Source organism: Triticum aestivum, chromosome 7A (genome assembly GCF_018294505.1).
Source record: "Triticum aestivum cultivar Chinese Spring chromosome 7A, IWGSC CS RefSeq v2.1, whole genome shotgun sequence".
NCBI lineage: Eukaryota > Viridiplantae > Streptophyta > Magnoliopsida > Poales > Poaceae > Triticum > Triticum aestivum.
Window position 1 is genome coordinate 612,956,905 of NC_057812.1, and position 10,531 is coordinate 612,967,435.

The window sequence follows — 10,531 nt, forward strand, 5'->3', positions numbered from 1 at the left end:
TGAACTACTTCAAAATCTTGTCAAGGTATGTACTTATTGAAAAACTTATCAAGCGTCTTGATCTATCTTTATAGATCTTGATGCTCAATATGTAAGCAGCTTCACCGAGGTCTTTCTTTGAAAAACTCCTTTCAAACATTCCTTTATGCTTTGCAGAATAATTCTACATTATCTCCGATCAACAATATGTCATTCACATATACTTCTCAGAAATGATGTAGTGCTCCCACTCACTTTCTTGTAAATACAAGCTTCACTGCAAGTCTGTATAAAACTATATGATTTGATCAACTTATCAAAGCGTATATTCCAACTCCGAGATGCTTGCACCAGTCCATAGATGGATCGCTGGAGCTTGCATATTTTGTTAGTACCTTTAGGATTGACAAAACCTTCTGGTTGTATCATATAAAACTCTTCTTTAATAAATCCATTAAGGAATGCAGTTTTGTTTATCCATTTGCCAGATTTCATAAAATGCGGCAATTGCTAATATGATTCGGACAGACTTAAGCATAGATACGAGTGAGAAACTCTCATCGTAGTCAACACCTTGAACTTGTCGAAAACCTTTTTGCGACAATTCTAGCTTTGTAGATAGTAACACTACTATCAGTGTTCATCTTCCTCTTGAAGATCCATTTAATCTCAATGACTCACTGATCAATGGGCAAGTCAATCAAAGTCCATACTTTGTTCTCATACATGGATCTCATCTCAGATTTCATGGCGTCAAGCCATTTCGCGGAATCTGGGCTCATCATCGCTTCCTCATAGTTCATAGGCTCGTCATGGTCAAGTAACATGACCTCCAGAACAGGATTACCGTACCACTCTGGTGCGGATCTCACTCTGGTTTACCTACGGGGTTCGTTAGTAACTTGATCTGAAGTTACATGATCATCATCATTAGCTTCCTCACTAATTGGTGTAGTAGTCACAGGAACAGATTTCTGTGATGAACTACTTTCCAATAAGGGAGCAGGTACAATTACCTCATCAAGTTCTACTTCCGCTCACACACTTCTTTAGAGAGAAACTCCTTCTCTAGAAAGGATCCATTCTCAGCAATGAATATCTTGCCTTCGGATCTGTGATAGAAGGTGTACCCAACATTTTCTTTTGGGTATCCTATGAAGATGCACTTCTCCGATTTGGGTTTGAGCTTATCAGGTTGAAACTTTTTCACATAAGCATAGCAACCTCAAATTTTAAGAAACGACAGCTGAGGTTTCTTGCCAAACCATAGTTCATACGGTGTTGTCTCAACGGATTTAGATGGTGCCCTATTTAATGTGAATGTAGCTGTCTCTAATGCATAACCCCAAAACGATAGTGGTAAATCGGTAAGAGACATCATAGATCGCACCATATCTAATAAAGTACGGTTACGATGTTCGGACACACCATTACACTATGGTGCTCCAGGTGGCATGAGTAGTGAAACTATTTCACATTGTCTTAACTGAAGGCCAAACTAGTAACTCAAATATTTTACTTCTGCGATCATATCGTAGAAACTTTTATTTTTGTTACGATGATTCTCCACTTCACTCTGAAATTCTTTGAACTTTTCAAATGTTTCAGACTTGTGTTTCATCAAGTAGATATACTCATATCTGCTCATATCATCTGTGAAGATCAAAAAATAATGATACCTGCCGCGAGCCTCAATATTCATCAGACCACATACATCAGTATGTATGATTTCCAACAAATCTGTTGCTCGCTCCATTGTTCCGGAGAATGGAGTCTTAGTCATGTTGCCCATGAGGATTGGTTCGCAAGCATCAACTGATTCATAATCAAGTGATTCCAAAAGCCCATCAGCATGGATTTTCTTCATGCGCTTTACACCAATATGACCTAAACGGCAGTGCCACAAATAAGTTGCACTATCATTATTAACTTTGCATCTTTTGGCTTCAATATTATAAAAATGTGTATCACCACGATCGAGATCCAACAAACCATTTTCATTGGGTGTATGACCATAGAAGGTTTTATTCATGTAAATAGAACAACAATTATTCTCTAACTTACATGAATAACCGTATTGCAATAAACATGATCCAATCATATTCATGCTCAACGCAAACACTAAATAACATTTATTTTAGGTTTAACACTAATCCCAAAAGTATAGGGAGTGTGCGATGATGATCATATCAATCTTGGAACCATTTCCAATACACATCGTCACTTCACCCTTAACTAGTCTTTGTTCATTCTGCATCTCCCGTTTCGAGTTACTATTCTTAGCAACTGAACTAGTATCAAATACTAAGGGGTTGCTACAAACATTAGTAAAGTACACATTAATAACATGTATATCAAATATACTTATGTTCACTTTTCCATCCTTCTTATCCGCCAATTACTTGGGGTAGTTCCGCTTCCAATGACCAGTCCCTTTGCAGTAGAAGCACTCAGTTTCAGGCTTAGGTCCAGACTTGGGTTTTTTCACTGGAACAGCAACTTGTTTGCCGTTCTTCTTGAAGTTCCCCTTTCTTCCCTTTGTCCCTTTACTTGAAACTAGTGGTTTTACCATCAACACTTGATGCTTTTCTTGATTTCTACCTTCGTCGATTTCAGCATCACGAATAGCTTGGGAATCGTTTCCGTTATCCCTTGCATATTATAGTTCATCACGAAGTTCTACTATCTTGGTGATGGTGACTAGAGAATTCTGTCAATCACTATTTTATCTGGAAGATTAACTCCCACATGATTCAAGCGATTGTAGTACCCAGACAATCTGAGCACATGCTCACTGCTTGAGCTATTCTCCTCCATCTTTTAGCTATAGAACTTGTTGGAGACTTCACGTCTCTCAACTCGGGTATTTACTTGAAATATTAACTTCAACTCCTGGAACATCTCATATGGTCCATGACATTCAAAATGTCTTTGAAGTCCCGATTCTAAGCCATTTAAGCATGGTGCACTAAACTATCAAGTAGTCACCATATTGAGCTAGCCAAACGTTCATAACATCTGCATCTGCTCCTGCAATAGATTTGTCACCTAGCGGTGCATCGAGGACATAATTCTTCTGTGCAGCAATGAGGATAAACCTCAGATCACGGATCCAATCCGCATCATTGCTACTAACATCTTTCAACTTACTTTTCTCTAGGAAAATATCAAAAATAAAACATGGGAGCTAAACGCGAGCTATTGATCTACAACATAGATATGCTAATACTACCAGGACTAAGTTCATGATAAATTTAAGTTCAATTAATCATATTACTTAAGAACTCCCACTTAGATAGACATCCCTCTAATCCTCTAAGTGATCACGTGATCCAAATCAACTAAACCATAACCGATCATCACGTGAAATGGAGTAGCTTTCAATGGTGAACATCACTTATGTTGATCATATCTACTATATGTTTCACGCTCGACCTTTCGGTCTCAGTGTTCTGAGGCCATATCTGCATATGCTAGGCTCGTCAAGTTTAACCTGAGTATTCTGCGTGTGCAAAACTGGCTTGCACCCGTTGTAGATGACGTAGAGCTTATCACACCCGATCATCACGTGGTGTCTGGGCACGACGAACTTTGGCAACGGTGCATACTCAGGGAGAACACTTTTATATTGAAATTTAGTGAGAGATCATCTTATAATGCTACCATCATAACTAAGCAAAGTAAGATGTATATAAAATAAACATCACATGCAATCAAAACATGTGACATGATATGGCCATTATCATCTTGTGCCTTTGATCTCCATCTGCAAAGCATCGTCATAATTTCCATCATCACCGGCATGACACCATGATCTCCATCATCTTGATCTATATCAATGTGTCGTCACGGTCGTCTCGCCAACTATTGCTCTTGCAACTATTGCTATCGCATAGCGATAAAGTAAAGCAATTATTTGGCGCTTGCATATTATGCAATAAAGAGACAACCATAAGGCTTCTGCCAGTTGCCGATAACTTCAACAAAACATGATCATCTTATACAACAACTTATATCTCATCACGTCTTGACCATATCACATCACAACATGCCCTGCAAAAACAAGTTAGACATCCTCTACTTTGTTGTTGCAAGTCTTACGTAGCTGCTACGGGCTTAGCAAGAACTGTTCTTACCTATGCATCAAAACCACAATGATAGTTTGTCAAGTTGATGTTGTTTTAACCTTCGCAAGGACCGGGCGTAGCCACACTTGGTTCAAATAAAGTTGGAGTAACTGACACCCGCCAGCCACCTGTGTGCAAAGCACGTTGGTAGAACCAGTCTCGCGTAAGCGTACGCGTAATGTCGGTCCGGGCCGCTTCATCCAACAATACCGTCGAACCAAAGTATGACATGCTGGTAAGCAGTATGACTTATATCGCCCACAACTCACTTGTGTTCTTCTCGTGCATATTTCATCAACGCATAAAACCTGGCTGAGATGCCACTGTTGGAGAACGTAGTAATTTCAAAAAAATTCCTATGCACATGCAAGATCATGGTGATGCATAGCAACAAGAGGGGAGAGTATTGTCTACGTACCCTCGTAGACCGAAAGCGGAAGAGTTCTGACAATGCGGTTGATGTAGTCGTACGTCTTCACGATCCGACCGATCCAAGTACCGAATTTACGGCACCTCCGAGTTTTGCACACGTTCATCTTGATGACGTCCCGCGAACTCCAATCCAGTAGAGCTTCGGGAGAGTTCCGTCAGCACGATGGCGTGGTGACGATGATGATGTTCTACCATCGCAGGGCTTTGCCTAAGCACCGCTACGATATGATCGAGGTGGATTATGGTGGAAGGGGGCACCGCACACGGCTAAGAGATCAAGAGATCAATTGTTGTGTCTATGGGGTGCCCCCTGGCCACGTATATAAAGGAGTGGAGGAGAGGGGAGAGGGCCGGCCCCTATAACGCGCCCTGGAGGAGTCCTACTCCCACCGGGAGTAGGATTCCCCCCCCCCCCTCCAAGTAGTAGGAGTAGGAGTCAAGGCAAGGGAAGAGAGAAGAGAAGGAAGGAGGGGGCGCAGCCCCTCCCCCTAGTCCAATTCGGACTAGGCCTTTGGGGGCGTCCAACCTCTCCTCTCTCTTTCCCCTAAATCCAAATAAGGCCCATATACTCCCCGGCGAATTCCCGTAACTCTCCGGTACTCCGAAAAATACCCGAATCACTCGGAACCTTTCCGATGTCCGAATATAGTCGTACAATATATCGATCTTTACGTCTCGACCATTTCGAGACTCCTCGTCATGTCCCCGATCTCATCCGGGACTCCGAACTCCTTCGGTACATCAAAACACATAAAATCATAATATAACCGTCATCGAACTTTAAGCGTGCGGACCCTACGGGTTCGAGAACTATGTAGACATGACCGAGACACGTCTCCGGTCAATAACCAATAGCGGAACATGGATGCTCATATTGGCTCCCACATATTCTACGAAGATCTTTATCGGTCAGACCGCATAACAACATACGTTGTTCCCTTTGTCATCGGTATGTTACTTGCCCGAGATTCGATCGTCGGTATCTCAATATCTAGTTCAAGCTCGTTACCGGCAAGTCTCTTTACTTGTTCCGTAATACATCATCCCACAACTAACTCATTAGTTGCAATGCTTGCAAGGCTTATAGTGATGTGCATTACCGAGTGGGCCCAGAGATACCTCTCTGACAATTGGAGTGACAAATCCTAATCTCGAAATAGGCAAACCCAACAAGTACCTTCGGAGACACCTGTAGAGCACCTTTATAATCACCCAGTTACGTTGTGACGTTTGGTAGCACACAAAGTGTTCCTCCGGTAAACGGGAGTTGCATAATCTCATAGTCATAGGAACATGTATAAGTCATGAAGAAAGCAATAGTAATAAACTAAACGATCAAGTGCTATGCTAACGGAATGGGTCAAGTCAATCACATCATTCTCCTAATGATGTGATCCCGTTAATCAAATGACAACTCTTTGTCTATGGCTAGGAAACATAACCATCTTTGATCAACGAGCTAGTCAAGTAGAGGCATACTAGTGACACTTTGTTTGTCTCTGTATTCACACATGTATCATGTTTCCGGTTAATATAATTCTAGCATGAATAATAAACATTTATCATGATATAAGGAAATAAATAATAACTTTATTATTGCCTCTAGGGCATATTTCCTTCTGTCTGGGCACGAGAACTTTGGCAACGATGCATACTCAGGGAGAACACTTTTATCTTGAAATTTAGTGAGAGATCATCTTATAATGCTACCGTCAATCAAAGCAAGATAAGATGCATAAAAGATAAACATCACATGCAATCAATATAAGTGATATGATATGGCCATCATCATCTTGTGCTTATGATCTCCATCTCCGAAGCACCGTTATGATCACCATCGTCACCGGCGCGACACCTTGATCTCCATCGTAGCATCGTTGTCGTCTCGCCAATCTTATGCTTCTATGACTATCGCTACCGCTTAGTGATAAAGTAAAGCATTATAGGGCGATTGCATTGCATACAATAAAGCGACAACCATATGGCTCCTGCCAGTTGCCGATAACTCGGTTACAAAACATGATAATCTCATACAATAAAATTTAGCATCATGTCTTGACCATATCACATCACAACATGCCCTACAAAAACAAGTTAGACGTCCTCTACTTTGTTGTTGCAAGTTTTACGTGGCTGCTACGGGCTTAGCAAGAACCATTCTTACCTACGCATCAAAACCACAACGATAGTTTGTCAAGTTGGTGTTGTTTTAACCTTCGCAAGGACCGGGCGTAGCCACACTCGGTTCAACTAAAGTTGGAGAAACTGACACCCGCCAGCCACCTGTGTGCAAAGCACGTCGGTAGAACCAGTCTCGCGTAAGCGTACGCGTAATGTCGGTCCGGGCCGCTTCATCCAATAATACCACCGAACCAAAGTATGACATGCTGGTAAGCAGTATGACTTATATCGCCCACAACTCACTTGTGTTCTACTCGTGCATATAACATCAACACATAAAACCAGGCTCTGATACCACTGTTGGGGAACGCAGTAATTTCAAAAAAATTCTACGCACACACAGGATCATGGTGATGCATAGCAACGAGAGGGGAGAGTGTTGTCCACGTACCCTCATAAACTGAAAGCGGAAGCGTTATAACAACGCGGTTGATGTAGTCGTACGTCTTCACGGCCCGACTGATCAAGCACCGAAACTACGGCACCTCCGAGTTCTAGCACACCTTCAGCTCGATGACGATCCCCGGATTCCGATCCAGCAGAATGTCGGAGAAGAGTTCCTCAGCACGACGGCGTGGTGACGATCTTGATGTTCTACCATCGCAGGGCTTCGCCTAAGCACCGCTACAATATTATCGAGGATTATGGTGGAGGGGGGCACCGCACACGGCTAAGAGATCAATGATCAATTGTTGTGTCTATGGGGTGCCCCCTGCCCCCGTACATAAAGGAGCAAGGGGAAGGAGGTGCGTCCAGGCAATGGGCGCACCAAGAGGAGTCCTACTCCTACCAGGAGTAGGACTCCCCCCTTTTCCATGTTGGACTAGGACTTGGGGGAAGGAGAGAGAGAGGGGAAAGGAAAATGGGGGGCGCCGACCCCCCCCCTCCTTGTCCAATTCGGACTTGGGGGGAGGGGCGCGCGGCTGCCCCTTGGCCTCCTCTCCTCTTCCTCCACTAGGCCCATTAAGGCCCATTAGGTTACCAGGGGGTTCCGGTAACCTCCCAGTACTCCGGTAAAATGCCGATTTCACTCGGAACACTTCCGATGTCCAAACATAGGCTTCCAATATATCAATCTTCATGTCTCGACCATTCCGAGACTCCTCGTCATGTCCGTGATCACATTAGAGACTCCGAACAACCTTCGGTACATCAAAACATATAAACTCATAATGAAACTGTCATCGTAACGTTAAGCGTGCGGACCCTACGGGTTCGAGAACAATGTAGACATGACCGAGACACGTCTCCAGTCAATAACCAATAGCGGAACCTGGATGCTCATATTGGCTCCTACGTATTCTACGAAGATCTTTATCGGTCAGACCGCATAACAACACACGTTGTTCCCTTTGTCATCGGTATGTTACTTGCCTGAGATTCGATTGTCGGTATCTTAATACCTAGTTCAATCTCGTTACCGAAAAGTCTCTTTACTCGTTCTGTAATACATCATCCCGCAACTAACTCATTAGTTGCAATGCTTGCAAGGTTTTAGTGATGTGCATTACCGAGAGGGCCCAGAGATACCTCTCCGACAATCGGAGTGACAAATCCTAATCTCGAAATACGCCAACCCAACATGTACCTTTGGAGACACCTGTAGAGCACCTTTATAATCACCCAGTTACGTTGTGACATTTGGTAGCACACAAAGTGTTCCTCTGGTAAACGGGAGTTGCATAATCTCATAGTCATAGGAACATGTATAAGTCATGAAGAAAGCAATAGCAACATACTAAACGATCAAGTGCTAAGCTAACGTAATGGGTTAAGTCAATCACATCATTCTCCTAATGATGTGATCACGTTAATCAAATGACAACTCATGTCTATGGCTAGGAAACATAACCATCTTTGATCAACGAGCTAGTCAAGTAGAGGCATACTAGTGACACTCTGTTTGTCTATGTATTCACACAAGTATTATGTTTCCTGTTAATACAATTATATCATGAATAATAAACATTTATCATGATATAAGGAAATAAATAATAACTTTATTATTGCCTCTAGGGCATATTTCCTTCAGGCGGCCCCCTTCCAAGAGGGGCAAGCTGCCCGTGCCGGTGACCTCTGTCCAACCAGAGGCACCGGACAACCTGCTGGGAGCACTTCACGGCGCTTCCGTCGACGAAGAGCACCACACTATTATGAGTGCGGTGATCAAAAAGGTTCAGTCCGCCAAGAGCGGACTGACTGAAGCCTGTACTAGCCTTCTAACAGGCTTTGAGGTAAGTATTTAAAATATAGGAAAAATATTACCGCATAGACAGTAGCCCCTGATGCTCTGTTTGGTGTTTACAAAGAAAAGCCGAATAGAGGATCAAATAATATCTGCAGGAGTCTAATATAAGTATGTCTGTATGCGTATGCAGGCTTCGCTGCTTATCTTTGTCGCACTGCCTGCGGAGGTCGCCGCACTTAAGCAGAACCTCGAGCGGTCTGAGAAAGAGCTCGGCCTTCCCAAGAGGCAGCTTGAGGAGAACAAAGGTAAGTAATACCTTGTCCTATATATAAAAAAGAAAATGTGGTTGCGAAATGACAGGATCATCATGGATGTGCCAGGGGCCACGACCGAAGTGGCGAACCTGAAGCAAGCGCTGTCCGAGGCCGAAAACAGCGCGGCCAAGGAGCGGACCGAGTAGGGAAAACAAGAGGCGCGGGTGGGCGAGGTGCAGCAAGAGCTCCAGGCTCTCATGAAGAAGCACGAGGCTTTGGAGCTTGACTCGAAGACGCGAGAGTCCAAGCTTGCTGCGGCCCTCGAGGGCACAAAGCATGCCAAGGCTGAAACCCAAAAGGCCTTCCAGGAAATTGAGGCGATGAGGAAGATAGCGGCGGGTAAGGCATTCAATATGCAAAGCAAGAATGTGAAAGTAAATTACTTGTTACTTACCCGAATCTGGAGCTCTCCAGGAGCATTCGTAGATTTGCCCCGCAGTGTGTCGGATGCCGCAAAGTACTACCATGCCGAGGAGGGAAGCTCGATGGAGAAGTTGTTCTGGTCTCAGTATACTGGGACCGAACACCCGATGCCGGTGAGCGACCAGCTGAAGCAACTGGTCGAGCTGCACAAGGCGGCCGAACAGGCCATGAGGGGCTTTATAGTCCGGATGTGGCCTGGCGACTCTCTTCCCAACAGCTACTTCGGCCTGGTGATGCGGCTTGTGGATGCCTGCCCACGGCTAGAAGTTATAAAGCGGTCCTTCTGCATCGAAGGTGCACGCCGGGCTTTTGCCCGTGCGAAGGTGCACTAGGCCAAGATGGACGCCGAGAAGCTGGTGAAGGAGGGGCCGCCGCAGGGCAAGGAGCATCGCCACCCCGAGATGTATTATGAGGGTGTCGTGAAGGGTGCGGTCTTGTAGCGGACGAGTGTGTGAAGGATGTAATTATTGAATAAACTTGCTCGTGTGATCCTGTATTATGAAAACTTGTTCATGTGCGCTATGCAATGCTTTTTTGAATTTAAAATACTACCTTCTGTGCGGCCGTTTATCAAATCTGAGAGATGGCCAGTCGTCGGCTTCTGCCCCCATGCCACGAGTGCTGGGGTGTTCAAGATAAACCTGAGCACTCTTTTCCCCATTGTTGGGTCCTTCGAGGGAGGCACTTAGCACAACGAACAAGGCAATCAGACTATAATGCTTTATCACTCTCACTTAGCCATAGAAGTCTACAATTTTAAATTTTGGCGAAGCCCCTAGTATTCGGAAGGCCGAATTCGGGGCGCTATACACGCCTTAAGCCAGACAAAGCTGACTCCTCGCTCTAAGCGTCATGAGTCTTTAGGGACTCGAGACCTCTCGAACAGC